Raw genomic sequence first — 21,787 nt, forward strand, 5'->3', positions numbered from 1 at the left:
AAGGGAGAGTCACTAGGGTTGATGGTTTTCACTTAGGGGAGACTTTACATTCAAAAGAGGGGTTGAAACCCACAAGATCCAATCCCACACAATGCAAGATTGGATTCTAAATGAGTTTCAAGGGTTAAGACATCAAGGATACCCTCTTTTGTAAAGAAATGTAGATAGAAAGATTGAACTAGGAATTTATAGAAAGTGAGAAAGATTCGCTTATAAATAGAGATAGGGATATGATATGAAGCCGCGGACCTGGAATTAGCAGTAAAATGTCAAAACGGCGTTGCCCTGCAAATTTGAGCAAAAGTTGACGGGACGATGGTGCCCAACGTGCACACGGTCCTCCGAAAAATCCGCGAAATGAAGGGGGATCTGTTCATCTCTGCACAAGGATTCCAGATCTTCAATTTCAGCCGCGTACCTGCAACCTACACACAGAAAAGCGAAGACGATTGGGGGGTTAGGGATTAGGGGTTCGCCCTTAGGTCAAACCCCGGTTTTGGAATTAACCAAGAAATGAGAAATGCTTGTAAATGTAATGTAAAACAAGTACTAATACCTTGTTGTAAGGATGTTTGTATCCTTATATGCGAAGGTATAGATGTTGTTATATGTTGTATGTTTGTATGTTGTAGTATGTGATCTCCTCTTCAATGGTTGAATCCTTGTCTTGAATGTAACACTTAGCCTTGAATGGAGACTTAGAATGATCAATTGCTTGAAGGAATGCTTGAATGCTTGAATGCTTGAATGTTTGAATAGAGTTTCCACGTCTTGTACACCTATGTCCTTCCTCTTTTTCGACCTCCTCAAATGGGAGAGGAAATGTAGTTTATATACTTGTCAATTAGGGTTGATAGACTGATTTTCCCGACCTTAGGCCGACCAGGAAATGTTATTTTCCAATTTGCAAACAAAAAGACCCGAAGTCCCATAGGAGACCGGGCCCAAAAATAGGGCCAGGGACCAGGGCGCTGGGCGCCCAAGTCCTGAAGGACTAGGGCACTGTGCCCTCTAGTCCCACCTCCCGGGACAGCAGGGTGCAAGGAGGATTAGGTAGGGTGCTGGAAAAATGCAGTTTTTGGTGTCATGAGCAAGTTTCGGGGTCTCCATTAAGGTTCAGTGTTACGTCGCCTTCGTGAAGACCCAAATGCGGTCGAAATTGCAAGTGTCACAATTTTAGGACGCTACATTTAGCCCCCACTTTAGCGGGAGTATAAGCGTACGCTCATACTTCCGATAAAGTACAAGGAAACAACATTGAAAAACTTTCACCACGTCAAGGAGGCCAGATACACCAAGTCCCCAGTGGACTAAGGATCTTACGACTTCGATTGACAAAGTAAAAGGGAAGATCATGAGGGAGAACCATGACTGTCAGTAGTAAGGTTCCCTCACTATGAGTCATGCACGAAAGATATCAAAAATTTTCAAGGCAAAGCTAAATTTGCCAAGAAATTTTCAAGTATCTTGAAAAGATATGAATGGGATGTATGCCCCCCTACGTTAAAGCGATCACACATGCCTCACTGGGGGTGATTGCTTTAAGGTAGTGATACATATAAGAAATGAGAAAGGAGCACGTTATCACAAGGATTTAGCCCCCAAGTGTGAGATAAGCCCAAGGATAATAGACACAAAACACAAAGCACAAGGTGACTTCACTTTCCTCGAGGTCAGTATGCTGTATGATAATTCATGTATATCATATGTATGTATGCATAATTGTTCTTCATTCCCCCATCAAGGAAGGTCACCTAGAAGAAGGTAACACATGTGTCTTTTGAGTCAACATGAGAGAGATCGAGAGATCTCAATGCTTTGCATCGTCCTCAAGTAGACAACACTAAGGACAACAAATAGAAGAATGAGAATAACATATAGAAGAAGTAACAAAAGAAATAGAGGAGGAGAGAATCTGCTATGCTAATGAAACTAGTCTAGCACGTCATCTACCCCCCGATCTTGCTGATCAATGTTTCGGGAAGGTAGGGAACACGCTAGAGGAGGAGCATCCAACACAGCAGATGGAGCTATCACAAGATCCAAACAAGGGCTATGTTCATGTTCCGAGCCACGTTGTTCTTGTCTAGGAGCTAGGATAAGTGCTTTAGAAAATTCATTAGATAAATGGTTATCAATATCAACAAGTTCATATTCACTATCAGAATGAATAGGAGAAGTAGCATTTTCATCATGAATAACATTTTCATCTATATCATCATCAAGATTTATAAAAATAGGATCTTTAACTCACACAGGATCAAGACCATCATGCATCTTATGTTTAGGAGATTTCGGCTCAATCGTCGGCTGAGGAGAAAATGGAATAATGCTTATTGAAGGTGTTTTTGGGGATTGCAAAGTTTGAGAGGCAGCTGCCTGAGCTCTAAGATGACGCTTTCGTCGGCGTTCACGTGCAGAACGATTTCGTCTAGTCTTAGTAGGAAGTTGAGAAGATTGAGGAGGAGGAATGTTCTCATCCTTATCACTTGGGTGTTTAGGTTGTGGTCTCTTAGGTTGAATAATAGGAGAAGAGGAAAGTCTCTTCTCTCCATAAGAGAAAGGAGGAGGAACTGCTCCATATAAGAGAGGAATATTCGGTTTAGGAAGGAGACCAAGTCCATCATGACGAGGAGGTAAAGGTCTACCTTTAGGAAGTTTATGAGACATAGACATAGTCACATCCATAGCAATGGGTTGGGAATCTTCTTGAGGAAAGACATTGGTTTTATCTTTCAAAGGAAGAACTTCCTTCTCAAGAACGATAGGAATGTCAAGTTTGGGTGTTCTAGGTTCACTTAGAGATAGGATCATATCTTTTTTCCACTTTTGATAAGATTTGAAAAGATGATCACTTCGCGGAGGAAGAGATTGGAATTGTTTAGGCCAAAAATAATCAATAGGAACACTAGGAATTCTTTCAGCTGGTTTAAAGAGACTATGATTGATAGTAACAACTTCACCATTATGGGGAAATTTCAAGCACTTATGAATAGGAGAAGCAATAGCTTTCATGGAAGATAGCCAAGGATAGCCTAGCTTCACACAAAATTGTTCGGATGATGGAATAATAGCAAAGTCCACATCGAGGGATTTGTTATGGACCTCAATAGGTAATGTAATAGAACCAATTGCAGGAGAAGAAAATGCATCAAATAGTTTCACAACCACATCTATTTTGTCATAGATCACTTGATTCAATTGCAAAGTAAAAAGAAATTCTTCAGTAATAACATTAACCATGCACGAAGGATCAATAAGCACTCCACGGCAAGGTGTATTCTTGAATTTTGCAACTATATATAAAGGACCATCAGGTGCCCTGATAGTTTCACTGGAATCAAAGGTGATGGAAAGTTCTTTAGGGATTTTCTGCTGCTCCACAAAGTTAATCACATTCGGAGTCATAGACACAAGATCATCAGGTGAGACAGAGGAATCAGTAGTATCAATCACATTAGAGGTATGAGAAGGCAATGGATTAGTAAAAATCTGAAGATTTTGGTTAGGAGGAGCTACAGATGTATTGCCTTTATCATTCACTCCAGAAACAGAGATAGTATTATTATCAATCAAATCTTGAATTTTACCCTTTAAAGCAAAACATTTTTCAGTATCATGCCCAGGTTGACGATGAAATTGACAAAAAGATTTGTTATCAAAATAGGGTGAAGTAATCTTTGCAGGATCAATTTGCCTTATAGGAGGAAGAGTAAGCACATTTTGTTCCAATAACTTATTCATAATACTATGCAATGATTCATTCAAAGGAGTAAACTTTCTTTCTTTCTTGAAAAACTTAGAAATAGGAGGCGCACCTGATGCTGCATTCACATTGTTGTTGATGATGTTTTCATTGAATTTAATGGACTCTTTGTTCGGTTTAAACTTCCCAAATGGTTGTTGACTACTATCACCCTTATCACTCGGAGCCATAGGATGTGATTGTTCCATTTGACTCACAGTCAGTTGATAATTGTGAAGAGTTGCGCACAACTGTTGGAAAGAAGTAAACTCAGAAAACAGGAGTTTTTCTCTAATGTCTTTTTGTAAATTAGAAATAAAGATTCTTTGAATATCATTGTCAGGCACTGGAAAGGAAATTTGAGCATACAAATGCTTATATCTACCAATGAAATCAGTCACTTTTTCTTTAACACCTTGTTTACAATGCATTAAATCAATCAAAGTAACTTTAGGACTTATATTGTTTTGAAATTGTTGAATGAAAGCATTTGCAAGTTGTTCGAAAGAAGTAATAGAATAAGAAGGCAACGAGCAATACCATTGTAGGGCTTTGTCTCTTAATGTTCTAGTAAACAGTTTTGCAAGCAACCTTTGGTCATAAGCAAAATCAGTACATATTGTTTGAAAGGTCTTAACATGTGTTAGAGGATCACCCTTACCATTATAAATCTCTAAATGTGGAATTTCAACATGTTTAGGGGGGATAGCTCGAACAATGTCAAGAGAAAGTGGGCTTGCGACATCAAATGTGGGCACACTAAACTTAGATTGATTCATAGAGGCAATTTGTTGCTGTAAAGAAGAGACAGTTTGTGCAAGATTGTTAATGGTCGCTTCAGTCAAAGAGTTCATATTAGACGTGTTAGATTGTGATGGAGGTGTTATGTTATTGAAAGAAGGTAGAGAGTAAGGTGGTGGGACACTATGATAGTTAGTCATAGGAGATGATTGAACAGGAGGAACACTACAAGGAGGAATGGAATGGTTAAATGAATTGCCCCCTTGCGTCATGTTCATTTGTGGAGATATAAGAGGAACACTCACTGAAGGAATGAATGAAGAAGTTGGATTGAATGAAGGAAGAGGGTTGATTGAAGAAGAAGGATTGCCCCCATGATTAGTGATCATAGGAGGAATGTCTTGTATTGAAGTAGTCATTATGTTTGATGTAAAAGTAGGTATACTAGCAATAGGAGTTGTCAAAGGAATAGAATGATTGTCTTGAGTAGGAGGTTGTGTATAACCTAAGGTTTCGGCACAACTTTTCATAGGCATCACATTTGAATCCACAATGTTTGCAATACCACGCAAAATATCAATTCCATTCTTATCACTTTGAAGCATACGTTTTAGACCCTCAATTAAAGGAAGAGCTTGACTATCAGGGTATTCTTGAGACATCCACTGTCGAAAATCGTCAAATTGGTTGTCCAATTTTGAAAGTTGTTCTACAGAAACCTCATGGAGAGCTTCTTCATCATTAAGAGGATTAGAGGAATTACCCATGTCCTCGTTAAAAAGACCATTCAAATTAGTTTCCATCTCCTCAGTAATTAAACCTTGGAAGGACTTAATTCTAAGGCTTCGTCTAACGGGTATAGTGTAAGTAGGGCTTATTGTTGTAAAACTCATGCACTAAAGAGAGAGAGAAGATTTTGAATTTTAGAGGTAGCAAATTTCAATAAAATCAGCCAATCTCCTAGATCTAAGCTGTAAAATGCAATCAGGACAAGCTCCCGAAATTTTGGAAAAAATGTTCGAGACCGTGGCGCTCGGAGTGCACACGGTCCTCGCAACTTTTTTCGAAATTTGCAGGGATGAAAGTTATGATGATTTTACAGCTAACCTAAAAAAATTGAGTGATTTTACGATCTGTAGATAGGCCAAATTAAAATTGCAATCTCAAAATTGAACCCTACCAAGATTGTCAAAAAATGCAAAATTTGAATTTTGAAAAAGAGAGGGAAACTGAAATTTTGAATTTTATGATTTTAGAGGGAACACCAAAAGCAATGTAAGTTTTGAAATTTGAAAGTTGACTCAATTTCATGCAAAATTCAATTTTGAAAGCAGAAATCAAAGTTGTTGTAATTAAGCACTTAATTTCAAAAGTCACACATTGCAAAAAATTTGAATAAATCACTGAAATTTCGAATGAATGATAACACACTTTTCAGATTTAGGACTGTAAGAAACACAATTTTGACACAAATTTCAATTTCAACAATTTTTGAATGATTAAAAGCCTCAATCCAAGCAATCGCTAGACCAACTTTGACTGTAATTTTGAAAGTGTTAAAGTTGATAAAATCAGCCAAAATTCTGGATTTTAGCAGAAAAATACAGTAAGATCTAGCTCCCGAAATTTCGGAAAAAATGTCGGGGACGATGGCGCTCGGGGTGCACACGGTCCTCGTAACTTTTTTCCAAATTTTCAGGGATGAAAGATATTATGATTTTATTGCGGAATCCAAAGTTACAGCTGATTTGGAGATGTTTTGATCAGTGAAATTGTCGGACAAAGGTTGAATCAAGAGGGTTTCAAAAATTAGGGTTTTGACACTTAACCACTTAATTTTCAAAATTAAAGCACAAATATGAATTAACAATTTGCAATAGAAGGGTAGATCTGAAACAAGCATTAACAATTAAACATTTCACAAGTTTAATTACTTAAAAAGAAAATTTAGGGTTTTTATGCAATTAACCTCTAAAATTTTGCAAAAGATCAAACATGGAAATGTAATCAAGGAATCCAATTTTCAGATCTAACTATGAATAATCAGAAAGGATGTTCATGTCGGGTTCACCAAAATGTAAAGCGGAAAAATCGAACCCTAGTCGTTCTCCCTTCCCCAACTCCGAGGAGAGAGAAGGGAGAGTCACTAGGGTTGATGGTTTTCATTTAGGGGAGACTTTACATTCAAAAGAGGGGTTGAAACCCACAAGATCCAATCCCACGCAATGCAAGATTGGATTCTAACTGAGTTTCAAGGGTTAAGACATCAAGGATACCCTCTTTTGTAAAGAAATGTAGATAGAAAGATTGAACTAGGAATGCATAGAAAGTGAGAAAGATTCGCTTATAAATAGAGATAGGGATATGATATGAAGCTGCGGACCTGGAATTAGCAGTAAAATGTCAAAACGGCACTGTCCTGCAAATTTGAGCAAAAGTTGATGGGACGATGGCGCCCGGCGTGCACACGGTCCTCCGAAAAATCCGCGAAATGAAGGGGGATCTGTTCGTCTCTGCACAAGGATTCTAGATCTTCAATTTCAGCCGCGTACCTGCAACCTACACACAGAAAAGCAAAGACGATTGGGGGGTTAGGGATTAGGGGTTCGCCCTTAGGTCAAACCCCGATTTTGGAATTAACCAAGAAATGAGAAATGCTTGTAAATGTAATGTAAAACAAGTACTAATACCTTGTTGTAAGGATGTTTGTATCCTTATATGCGAAGGTATAGATGTTGTTATATGTTGTATGTTTGTATGTTGTAGTATGTGATCTCCTCTTCAATGGTTGAATCCTTGTCTTGAATGCAACACTTAGCCTTGAATGGAGACTTAGAATGATCAATTGCTTGAAGGAATGCTTGAATGCTTGAATGCTTGAATGTTTGAATAGAGTTTCCATGTCTTGTACACCTATGTCCTTCCTCTTTTTCGACCTCCTCAAATGGGAGAGGAAATGTAGTTTATATACTTGTCAATTAGGGTTGATAGACTGATTTTCCCAACCTTAGGCCGACCAGGAAATGTTATTTTCCAATTTGCAAACAAAAAGACCCGAAGTCCCATAGGAGACCGGGCCCAAAAATAGGGCCAGGGACCAGGGCGCTGGGCGCCATGGTCCTGGGGGACCAGGGCACTGGGCACCCTAGTCCTAAAGGACCAAGGCACTGGGCGCTCTGGTCCCACCTCCTGGGACAGCAGGGTGCAAGGAGGATTAGGCAGGGTGCTGGAAAAATGCAGTTTTTGGTGTCATGAGCAAGTTTCGGGGTCTCCATTCAGGTTCAGTGTTGCATCGCCATCGTGAAGACCCAAATGCGATCGAAATTGCAAGTGTCGCAATTTTAGGACGCTACAATATGTACCTTAAAACTTATCCGTGCATTAGGCTTCTCAGAGGAATCTATTGATCCACGTAAAAAGATTACCATAAAGGCATATGATGATGAGGAAAGGTCATCTAAAGGAACCTTGATGTTACCCATACAAGTTGGACCAGTGCAAAAGGATACTATGTGTTAGGTCTTAGACATAGACCTCACCTACAATATTTTATTAGGTCGACCCTGGATACATAAAATGCAAGCAGTGCCTTCTACGTATCACCAATGTGTCAAATTTCCCTATAAAAGACAAGAGGTCTCTATATCTGCTGATCACAATCCATTTCAACATTGTAATGCAATGGGAGCAGCCCAGGATAGTTTGGTTCCCCATAATAGGGAAAAGCAGAAATCCTTAACAACAGATCTACAGAAGGCAAAGCCCGAATTGTTACCTGGAGATTTCAAGCAGAAAATGCAAATCAGAGAATAGGGTATGGGAGAATACTCTTTGGAACCCATGTGTTTGGCCAACTTACCAACATCACCCATATCTCATGGATTACCCACAACATCAACACATCAGGTAACTCAGCCCATCACCAAATTTGATGGTACCTTCATCCAACTAGGCACTCTAGCACATGAATCAGAAGAAAAGGACATTCTTAGCTGGTTATACAAAGATGAGGAAGAAGATAACAGAGCAGCTGCTCTGGACATAGTTCTACCAACACACCTATATGGAAAGGGCTACTTAATCATGAAACAAATTGGATATAATGGTAAAGGACCTATTGGAAAACGCAAAGAAGGAGTCATTGAACCCATAGACCTTCCTTCACAGCTTAGTACAGACAAAACAGGATTGGGCTGTAAACTCACTTTCCTATTAAGAAAGATACCACGCATAACTCCAAAACCTCAATGGAAAGAAAAGAAGAAGTACAAAGAAGAATCCTAGCAAGAAGCACTATTTGAGTCAGTAGAAACAATCCGTAAGGCACATGAACATCAAGAACAAAAGCAACATCAGGGAAAGCTCCTCATTCATAAGAAGGCCATATCTGCAGCAGTAGCTCATATTCAAACACCAATATCTCAAAAACAAATAGAATCATCTCCTAAAGGAGGCATAGTCTATGAACAAATACAAAAAGTAGAAGCAGGATTCGACACAGAATCAACAAAAACTATCAAACTGGTATCCATCATCAAAGATCTGTTTTCACCATACAACATACCTATTTACAACACTGATAAAATCTGGGATGATAACTTAAAGACTAATTCCAATGAATATCACTAACAATACTGGCTCCATATCCCTTTCTCAAGAAGAGCATAACGTAGAAGATAGACTACCTAAATTTGGACCTTAGAATATCTATGACGCCAAGGAAAGCGAACAGAAACATTATGAACAAGTCTATACGGAAGATGATACCATTGAAGACCTCGATGAAATATTTGACTTCTTTGAAACCAAATCCAATCACGATAAAAACTCTGTCTTAACACTTATAGTAGAAGAACTTGATCCACCAAACGATTCCTTACTGCTTGTCTTTCCCGACCTCATTGACTGGGACGAACCCGAAATACATGATATACCAATTTTCCCAGATGATGAATCTATTATCCACTTCCTATGTACCATTAACCTGAAAATAGGCTCTACCAGTGAATGAAGTAACGATGTTTGCAAATCAGGGAGTGCCAAGTCTCTCAGTCGCAAAAATGAAGCAAATAAAAGATCTGATGCTGAAAACCAGTCAATGGCAGCTCTCGATCACAAAAAAGTGAAAATAAAGGATGCATCTGAGGGTGAAAACCTTTTTAAGGCACCTAAGGATGGGAGACTTGACACTCTTCCTAAACATTTTCATGAGCGATCACCCATATTGATTGAGCCCACTCAATCAATCAACATTGGTACCACAGAAGTAGCCAAAAACATACACCTGGCAGAATCTCTGACAGGGGAGGAAAGATCAACATTTCTCATCTTTTTTAAAGAAAAGAAAATTAACTTTGCTTGGTCATATGCAGATATGCTTGGAATTGATCCACACTTGATCATGCATCACTTGTCCATCTCTCCAGGAGTTAAGCCAGTCAAGCAAAAACTACGAAAGATGAATCCACAGGTGGCACTCATGGTCAAGGCTGAACTAAAGAAACTATTAGATGTCAGATTCATTCGACCCATCGACTATGTAGAATGGATTTCCAACATAGTACCAGTATCAAAACCAAATGACAGTATTAGGATCTGCACCGATTTCAAAGATGTCAACAAAGCCTGTCTAAAGGATGACTTTCCTCTGCCCAGTATCGACATAATTGCAGACCTCACAACGGGCCATGCAATTCTCTCACTAATGGACAATTTTTCAGGCTAAAATCAAATAAAAATAGCCCCAGAGGATCAAGACAAAACAACGTTTACCTGTCCTTGGGGAACGTACTATTGGAATGTTATGCCTTTTGGCTTAAAAAAAGTAGGGGCTACTTATCAATGAGCAATGACAACAATCTTCCATGACATGATGCATACCTTCATGGAAGACTATGTGGATGATTTACTAGCTAAATCCTTCACCAGAGCAGAACAGCTCAGCATCCTGACAAAGATCTTTGATCGATTAGAGAAATTCCATGCTAGGCTCAACCCTAAAAAGTGTGTCTTTGAGATTACATCAGGCAAGTTACTGGGCTACATCATCTCAGCTAAAGGTATTGAAGTAGATCTAGCAAAGGTACAAGCCATTATGGAGATGCCACCACCAAAGAATATCAGTCAGCTTAGATCTCTACAAGGACGACTCCAATCAATCAGGCGTTTCATTGCTCAACTAGCTGATAAAAGTCTACCATTCAATCATTTTCTCCATAAGAATGTACCTTTCAGATGGGAAGCCAAGTGTGCAGAATCTTTTTATCAAATCAAACAGTATCTGATGAACCCATCAGTTCTAGTACCATCGATAGCGGGAAAACTCCTTATTCTATACATTTCGACAACAGATATATCATTGGGGGCACTGTTGGCACAAGAAGATCAACAAGGAAAGGAACAAGCCATATACTACATCAGCAGGACATTGAATGGCTATGAACTCAAATATACATTCATTGAGAAGGCTTGTCTAATGGTAGTCTTCGCATCTCAAAAGTTCTGACATTATATGCTAGCATACACAATTAAGCTAGTGGCAAAAATTGATCCCCTCAAATATCTACTCAGCAAGGCAGCTCTTACCGGTTGGTTGGCTAAATGGGTCATGATTCTCAGTGAATTTGACATCCACTACACAAAACGAAGAGCTATCAAAGGACAAGCAATTGCAGATCAACTAGTTGAAGCACCGCTACTAGGAAAACAAACTATGGAGATTGAGTTTTTGGACAGGGACGTTCTTGCTATTTGTACCACACAATGGACCCTATACTTTGATGGATCCTACACCCAACATGGTTCAGGTGCTGGCATTCTCTTCATCACTCCTAAAGGAAACACTATACCAAGATCATATCGGCTTATGTTCCCATGCACAAATAATGTGGCTGAATATGAGGAATTGGTTATAGGCATCAAAATGGCCGTAGAATAGAAAATCACAGAGTTAATGGTCTATGGAGATTCGCAACTAGTCGTCAATCAAATCAACAACAACTATTAGACAAAGGATGACAAGCTACTACCCTACAAGTGAATGGTGGATGACTTCAAACAATATTTTGTACACATCACCTTCAAGCAAATACCAAGGTTGAACAACAAAGCAGCCGATGCCATGGCTACTATCACTTCATTACTACAAATTCCAGAGCAACAGAGTTGTTACGAGTTTCTGGTAGAGCAACTGTTCTCCCTAGCCTATGACCACTCTGAATCCCATGTTATCTATGCCTTAACTAGTTCGGATTCCCCTTTATATCGACCCATATATGATTATCTAAAGAACAACTTCCTACCCTTTGACCAATCCCATAACCAAAAATGTAATTTTATCCGACAAGCCGCCCGGTATACCCTTACTGCTTATACTTTGTACCGTCAAGGTCTAGATGGTACTCTTCTTCGTTTCCTTGATCGTAATGAATCTGATTCTGCTTTACACGAGCTTCATGAAGGTATATGTGGCACACATTCAAGTGGGACTACTCTTGCTAAAAATCTTCTAAGGATGGGATACTACTGGCCTACAATGGAAAAAGATTCTTACCACTTCACCAAGAAGTGTCCTAAGTGCCAAATCCATGGCAATCTGATACATGCACCAACACAGGAACTGCAGCCATTTACAACATCCTGGCCCTTTTGTCAGTGGGGACTAGACTTGGTCGGTAAAATTCATCCTTCATCTTCAAATGGACATAAGTTCATTATAACTGCAATAGAATACTTTACCAAGTGGATAGAAGCAGTCCCCATGACCACAGTAACTAGAAAACAAATTGCTTCTTTTATCCTGAACTATCTAATCTGCAGATATGGTATTCCAAGTTCCATCATCACCGATAATGGATGACCGTTCAAAAACCAAGATGTCCAGGAACTATGTGAACAATTCAAAATACAACATCGGTTCTCTATGCCATACTACCCCTAGGGGAATGGTCAAGCAGAAGCATCCAACAAAACAATACTAAAAATCCTCAAGAGAACAGTAAATGAAGCAGGCAAAAATTGACATGTACAACTCAATCCAACACTTTGGGCATACAGAACTAGCATCGTACACCTACAGGAGCAACACCTTTCTCATTGGTCTATGGATCAGAGGCTATTTTACTGCTGGAGGTAGAAATTCCATCTCTCAGAGTCTCTCTAAAAGGCTTAATTCCAGATGAAGAGTATCGAGTCAACCGACTGCAAGAACTGGAACTATTAGATGAAAGACGTCAGCATGCTTACACTCATCTCAAAGCATATCAGCAACGCATGTGCAAAAGCTACAATCACAAGGTCATCCCTTGCAACTTCAAAGTTGGTGACCTAGTCCTTAAAGAAAATCCAAGAAATCAGCAAGATCGAGAAAAGAAAGGGAAATTTGAACCTAACTGGTTGGGTCCCTATGTCATCATATTAGTCCATGGTTTAGGTGCCTATCAGCTTACAACTTCAGAAGGATATGTACTCGACGAACCAACTAACAACATTCATTGAAGAAATACTACACTGGAGTAGTCTAATGCACGGAAAAAGTCAAAAACAATCAAAAAATCAAAAAAAAAAAAATCAATCAAGAATAAGCAAATAAAAAGGTACAATAAAACAACTAGTGAAAACCTGGTAACAGGCGCTATTGTGAAAGGGTAACTCCTCTATCTATCTCCATATCCATATCTCCGCAGTCCATCACTATCGGCCATCGCCCAACACTATATCACGAATATCCATTCAGGACATACTTAGCGTAGTCACCATCCTAGTTTATCCATATATCCTCTCGCCACATCTCACCATGGCTTGGTAATCACTGTGCATATCCACATCATGAGACACACTTAGCTAGGGGCAATAATCCTCAAAACTTGCAGTATGTTCAAGACATCAGGACTATTTGCAAAACTCAAAAACACCGCATCCAACAACCAAAAACTTACTCCATCACAGAACAAAACATTGAATCGCTAAAACAAGAATCACAAAAAACACTACGATGGATGATTTTCTGAAGTACTAAATGTTGCATTATTGCATAAAGTCTTGACTATTTTTTGCATTTGAACCTTTTAAATTATTGGATTCTCTACATTTTCTCAACAATGCTTCAAAGCTAGAGATCATGGGAAAACTCCAAATATTTTCTTAGTCTTCTGTCTGGGAGGCAATCATTTGTACTATGTAAATACTTGTCTCGAGACGTGATACAACGAATATCACTGAAGATGTGATTCCACTTTACGCATACAAATGGTTTAATCTTGTTTGTTATATGCAATCCGCACTCAAGTCATCCTGGTTCCATTATACCTTGACGCTTGTGCTATCTTGCAAAATCAAACATCATGTAAATTTTTCTTAGGATATTATGGTTCAATTATACCATTATGCTTGTATAAATTTTCAACATATCCCAAACAACTCAATGCTCAATGATGATACCTATATCAAAAGCAAAATAACATATGGTTATATCGGGATGACAAATGCAGAATGAAGATGCTCAAAAACAAGAAGTTGCATATCATTTTACAAGTAGTTGCATATCATTTTACAAGTAGTTGCATATCGTTTTCCAATTGGTTGCATATCAAATCATACATCTCATTTTCAAGATACGTCTCACAGCATATCAAATCATACATCTCATTTTCAAAATACATCTCACATCATACATCATGCATCATATCATCTATCTAGAGCATTGCATCATCATAAAGTAAAGTAAAAACATATAGAACATGCATCCATAACACATCACATGATCAAAGAAAATGGTGTCATATATATATATATCAAAAAATGATCAAAATATACAAAATCTGTCATGTCTGTGCCCCGTACAAAACAATGATCCAAAATACAATAGAGACATCGTCTCTCAAGTATGACTATCTCTTGAGGGGGATGGTCTCGCCGCTGATGTCCCAGCTCCTGGATCTCCAGGAGGATCCTATCTAGAAGGTCCCGTCACGCCTCTGCTCTCTGACTGTGACCCAGTCTCTCGAGATCGACTCGATCTTGACTACGTGAATCTCTGCACTCTGCACTCCCTAGGCACCGCATCCTCATAATGGCATCGATAGTGCTCCACCTTCCTCACTCTCAAGGATAGCTCTCTCATGATGTCCCTGATGGGACCACCTACTGCCACTCTCTGCATGCTCCCTGCCAGCTCCTCCGCTCGACCTCGCCGCTCTATCTCTGTATCGCACTCTAGGGTTAGCTGGGTAATCTGACACTGCTGCATCAATAGTTGTGCCTGCAGTTGCTATACTGTTAACTGAAGGATCCTGATCTGGGCGTCCTCCACATGTGTCGGGATTTGAACCCGTAGGGGCACCTGTGAAGGGGTACCCCCTATCCCTCTGCTTGTCCTTGATGCTAGTGGAGGTAACTCATCAGTCCTCCTCCTCTACATTGGCCATCTCCACTCATCAGTCCCTCCCACCGCTGCTATCACCTCTCCCACTCTCCCCTCCTCTCCCTCTATCCATCACAGCTCATCGAACTACTCTCTCCACCCACACTCCCCCATCTCTACCTCTGTCTCCTCTCCTCGCCCGATATCCTCTCCCTCGTCGTCTTCCTCCACCTCCATCATCTCCCTCATCACCATCTCCCCCTACCTCATCCTCGTCATCATCGAAGGTAGGCCGCATCTCCTCAGGATCTGATATCGTGGCCACAACATGAGCTGCAAACAACCCAACGAACTCATGTATCATCCCAGCATCTTGTATCTAAGGAGCATAGTCCCATATATGGCCCGCTAAGCTAGAGAACTCCTCTACAACCACTCCACTATCAATAGTAGGGCCCCAATCCGGTATATCCTGCCTCCGGTGCGCATACAAGCAAGTCCCCTATGGTATCCCCTGCTGCCGACCCTACTGCCGCAAAACTCTACCAACCTGGAATCTCTCGATCATAAAGGGCGTCCGCCCTATCAAAAACTGACTCATAAAAACATAAGGAATCTCCAGCCCATCCTCGGCCCAGACCTTGCAATCTATATACGGTTGCCAGACAACCATATCAATGTCATCCAACATCCTCCTCTAGTGCTCAAGTTTTCCCAGCTTATGCTGGACAACTAGCCCTCTATAACCATATGCATATGCCCACCCAGCAGGCCTGTCTCTATCCACCAATGGCCTCGCTACTGGAATGTGCTCCCAGCACCATACCTGTAGGAGTGTCACGCCAGTTGACAAACTGTCATAACCCAAGTATACCACCTCATGTAAATTGTTGTATAAATGAGCTAACATGGTCGATCCCCATGCAAACCTACAGACTTGTGTCACCATCTCCTCAAGCACCAATCCCCAACCTACAGTCGGGACATAGGAACCCACCTATGAAACCTGATAGTACTGACGAAAGAGGCACATAGTCCAGATCCAAGAACTCCTGCTAAGGGATCTCATACCCACACATTGTCTCATCATGAAATATGCGCCGCAGTGCCTCTGTCCCACCCTCCTCGGTTTGCTCATATGGCAATAATGCACCTGCTAAGGGAATCCGCAATATCCTGTAACTGTCTCACGAGTGGCAAAGTGGAAGGTGTTTGTATCACAATGCCATCTCTCAGCGAGCGCTGTAAGTAAACCATGATTCACAGTGAACTGAGGCATATCCAATAAAGATGACAAGCCACATCTCTTAATAACATCTAAGTCAGCCTATGCCAACCGTGGTATCAATGCAAATGGTCTGGGGAAACGCTCACGCGACTGAACCACTCCCAATCACTCCTGTCAAAAATCAAAACAAGTCCAATATCAGTTTCCACATCAAAACAAAGATATCAAAATCAAAATCACATCAAAAACATGAAACAATTTGCAAATCTAATCAAGTTCCACATCATATCATTTCATATCAACTTGTAACACAACTCAAGTTTTCAAAAACCATATCAAAACTTGTAAAATAACTCAAGTCTCCACATCACATAAACTTGTAAAACAATTCAAGTTTCCCACCCATATCAGCTTGTAAAACAACTCAAGTTTCCAACCCATATCAACTTGTAACACAACTCAAGTTCCATGTTCATATCAGCTTGTAACACAAATCAAGCTCCACATATATTAACTTGAAGCAATGCAAATTGAATCAAGTTTTGATCACAAAAACACATTAATATCTACTTCAATAGCTTGAAAAAATCGCAAATCAAACCAAGTTATATCAATTCTCATATTGGAGGAAAAAACAAAACCATGACGACCGACACAGCAAATGGCAAAAACCCACCTCCCCAGGCAAACCTGACCTTATCCTATGTAATTTTCTACATTCAAAAATCATCCTATCTTGTAAAACCTACTGCATGCGCTAATTAAATTTGGCTATGTGCTAGACTAAATCCAAGCACTACCCTGTTTTCTCCACATGCTATCTTATCTACCCTATGCGCTAGGTTTAGCCTATGCGCTACCCTTTCTACCCTAAGCGCTAAACCCATCCCATGAGCTAACCTATCCCATGCTTGTGCTACCTATTTAACCCTATGCGCTAGGTCTAACCTACACTCTACATCCCCCTACCCATGTGACCCCCTGTGGACCCTATGCGCTAGGTTTAGCCTATGCACTACCCTTTTAACCCTAAGCTCTACCCTATAACCATCATGCGCTAACCTATGGCCATGTGCTAACTTAAAAACTTCATGCGCTAACCTATAAATTTTTGGACGCAACCCTAAATTGCAACCCTACACGCTACGAAATTTTTTCGTATGCGCTAAACTAAGACTCCTATGCGCTAAAACGTGAAAACCGCATTTCAAAAATAAAAAACTGACCAAAAATGATCAAATTAAAAATCAAAAAGGGTTCAAAAGGGTTGACTTACTGGTGGTCCATATGCGGTAGGCCTCCGATACCTACGAATGTGCTCGAATCGATACGTAGAATAGGGAATAGGCATTTTGTCTTCTCTCCAAAAGTCTCTTTCTCCAAAGTCAACAAGCACAAATGAGACAAAACAATGCACTTTTTCCCTTTTATAAGGTAAAATAAAATTAGGGTTAGAGAAATGAGCATGAAATTTGCTCGCGGTCTCCCTCATACCCTCGCACACATCAATTATCGGGAGATGAATCAATTTAAACATTCCACCTAGCCAAAATTTTACACATCAAACAAAATTATCAAATCAAATCAAATTTTCCAAAATTTTGATTCATCTCCCGAGGGGGCATTATCACCATCACACATCAAATTTGGGGCACGACATGAAAATCCATAAAAACAACATTGATCATAAAATCGCAATGACACATCATTTTCTTTGAAATAACATGTGCACACACGTCACCTCAAAGAGGGGCAAAATGTAAATGTATAAAAATGACCATATTCCTAAATGAATATTTTATGTTCATTTCTCTATTTAATTAAATCCAATTTAATTAAATTACCTGTATTCCTCTATTTAATTAAGTAAATTACTCAATTAAATTCACTGTACCTCTTTTACCATTTAATAGAATAAATTTATTTTATTCAATTAAAGCCCCTATCCACTTCTTAATTAAATTCAAATTTAATTAAAATAGTTATCCTAAATTAAATAAATCTAATTTATTTAATTGCAACCAAATTGAATTAAATTCAATTAAAACACATTATCCCTTCATCCACTTGCAAAATCCTACACCTCCCACTTGCATTCTAAACCTCTTCCTAATTTCTTCTAGAATCCATCTAATCCTAATCAATTAACCCAAACCCATTCATTATCCCCTTTCCCTAAATTTGAGGAGTTCACTTCTCAAATTTGGAGTAAAGTCTTCTAAAAGCATTAAAGCCTTTATCCATTCAACAAGCTAACTTGTTGAATACCCCCAAATTTGGAAGGACTCTGACAAATTTGTCCCCAAAGTCTTCATAACCATTAATGGTTAACTCAACCCTCTAGCATGGTTAAATAATTTCCCTAAACTTAACCTCCATCTAACCCAAGGGTCTCATCAAGCATTTATTGCTTTGACCATGGTTATCCTTAAACCTTTGCACAAGAATTTATCCTTTGGATAAAAGCTTTATCTAATGGGTAATCTTAACTTAACCTTAACCCTTAACCCCTAGGGTAACCATGAGGTCTTCTCAAGCATTTAATACTTCTTACATCTCCTCTCAACCAACCTTGTGTTGACAATTGTCACCATTTCATTGGTGCCAATTGGAAACATGGATTCCCAACTTTCAAACTCAACCCTTGATTGCCTCTTTCAATCCTGACCATCCATTGCCCTATTTTTGCTATAAATAGAGCTCTCATTCCTCCATTTTTCATCATCCAAGTCTTTAGCATCACACTTATACTAAAATCCATCCAAGCTTTAATATATCATTTTATGCTCATCATTTAGTCTCTCTTTTCAATAGGAATTAATCTAAATATGCATGTTTAGAGTATTTTCCTTATCATTTAGCTTAATCATAGACCAATATAGCATGGTAGGATAGTCTTGTTTACTAATCTTCTCATCTTATAACTAGTTTATTGCATTTATAGGATCATGAATAGCTTAGGATGCATTTCATCTTAAAATCAACAAAAGCATCCCTCGTTCTTGCATTTGTCATCCCTAAACCATTTTGCTCAATGATCTGAGAGCAAAAACATTGGTTTGAGGGACCTTGTGAGATAGAGAAACATGGAACCAACCTTGGGAAGCTAAGCCATACTTCATGACTCCATAGCTTGCACCAAGAAGTCCTGTGGGTATGTGAGCAAAGCTCCCTAGAACTCCATTTTTCACATTTCAAGTTCTATCAACCCGCTTTTCCCGCATACAAAAACTAGTATGACGAGTTTTATGTATCGTAATATTTGTTTAGAAGATCTCTTTGAGGGAATGAGATGAAGGTGGAATTCATTTTGAAAAAGAAAGAGATTGAGATCCAACATCTAACAAATTGGAACTTTTGAGAGTGGGTGAAACTCACATAAATATGAAAACTTATCTATATATATCTAAAAATATAAAATTAAGAATCTTTCATGCCTTATTGAATCATTTTTCCTCAACTTTTGTATCAGATGTAGTAGTTTGAGAGTGAGAGTATAATGATTATTTTTGAATTAGGTCTAAGATGTAAGACCACCTTGAATTGTTACTTTGACATGTTAAATTTTTAAATAATTTAGAAAAGATGGAGAAAAGAAATGATAATTTAGAAATATTTATAATTTAAGTATAAGCCTCCTGAATATGAATTCAAGCACTTTATTTTGAAAAATTTCTCTAACATATGGTTAATTAGTCTTGATATGTTTTCTTTTGGCATAATCAAAAGGATTAGAGTCTATGTGAATTACACCATGATTACACCAGAGAGATTAGTTGTCTGTCTTTCTATAAAAATGAGTTATTTTAATAACTTACAAATCTATGTTAATTCACATGCTACAAGAACCATTAGATTTAACTTCGACTGAGAAGGTCATTAGATTTAATTTCAAATGGTAGTGTAACTAATTTTCACTTTTCACCAACCATAAAAGAACATTTGGTCCAAGCTTAACTATACATTTAGAAGAGGAGTTAATTTTGAATCAAATTCACTTTTCTATTTAGCATTACTTTATCCAATTAGACAAGGATTGTAGCATATTTTTAGAAACCTACTCGAGTAACTATTTTAAGCTTCTAAATGAACCTAAAATGAGATTTGTTGCAAATGAAATATCTAGCCAAATGTGTTTAAAGTATAACAAACTTATCTTGAGTTACTTTTACTAATGAACATTAATAACTTAGGAAGAGCATTGTATTGATAAATTTGACTATTGATTGATATGCATTAGGATATAATTTATATTTTTCTATTTTGAATTTATTCAGTTTAAATGAAGTGCATACTCAAAATGAGAAATGAAGATCCATTTATTTGACCATGAAACTCAATTCTCGAGGACTTTGTATAGAAGACTAAGATTAACAATATCGAAAATTTCATTCGTCCACTTTTCACAGTATAAAGTATTGAAGCCTTATCATTTGTACAAATTAAATCATAAAAGTGGAGAGCTATAGTACATAATTTCTTTTTTTCTTCACATGAATTAATGTTGATAAATCTCAAATTTATTAAACTGAAAGTAAATAAGAAAACTATAATCCTTTGCATACCAAGATCAAGGAGATTGTTTCAATTTATATAGAGATTTTCAAAGTTGACATTCTTAGTTGGATTTATCATATTAACTATATCTTTGTTCTTACTTTATATATATTTGATTTTAAATATTAGAAGTATAGTGGTCCGAAAAGACTCTTGAAATTTATATAGTTTAATATTTTATTTAAACAAAATGACATAAATATACAACTTGTCCTTCAATAATTTTTGAATTTTTTAAGTCACATAAAGTAAACTTTTAACCTTAAATGATGTTCTCCTCTTTTGTATTTATTGCACCCTACGTTTATGCTTATAATTCATTATTTATATTTTATGTATATCTTTTTATCTTAATAAACTTCTTAGAGATTCACCTCTAAATATTTGTATGGAAATAAATTATAAATAAAGACTGAATGTATCAACCATTAAAGTTTGAGTTAAATTTGAGAGTCTAACCTGCCTTCTTATAAGTTTAAGTTTGAGTTAAATTATAAACAAGGTTTCAAAAAAAATCGTATTGGCAACCTTTTTCTAAGAAAGCGATAATTTGGTGGCGTTGTGTGAACATACTTAATTTTTTTAATGGTAAAATAATGGCACTATGAAACATAATTCCATAAAGAGGGTCAAATAACAGAATTCCCTGTGCAACATTTCTATCTATAGATTATGCCAATCATTTGACAGTGACTCAATGGAATCTACCCGATTAGATCTGCCCATAATGATAAGCTTGGAGTTTTTCTCTTCTTTCTAAAGAATTATCTTGTTATATCTCTATTGTAGATGGAAATCCTAACATAAAATGGATGGGTAGCTTACTAGAAGTGCTAATTTAGTTATATGGAGTTGAATTAGAATTTTAAATTTTAAATTAAATTTGGAAAGTTGAATAAAATTATATAATTAGATTTTAAAGATAGGAGAGTAAAATATTAATTATATTGGTTTGTTGGAATTAATCTCTATGATTACAAAAATGATTTAGGGCACAAACTTGAATCTTAACTTGCAAAATTGTACTATAAAAAGTAAAATGTTAGAATTTTCTTGTCTTGATTTCTAATATACGAGTTTGTATGGATAGAAAATGTGTAAAAACTCTTGTAGGGAATCTATTGAATTTTGAAGGTCATGTTATTCTCTATCACAA

The sequence above is a fragment of the Cryptomeria japonica genome, chromosome 11 (assembly GCF_030272615.1).
Source record: "Cryptomeria japonica chromosome 11, Sugi_1.0, whole genome shotgun sequence".
Taxonomy (NCBI): domain Eukaryota; kingdom Viridiplantae; phylum Streptophyta; class Pinopsida; order Cupressales; family Cupressaceae; genus Cryptomeria; species Cryptomeria japonica.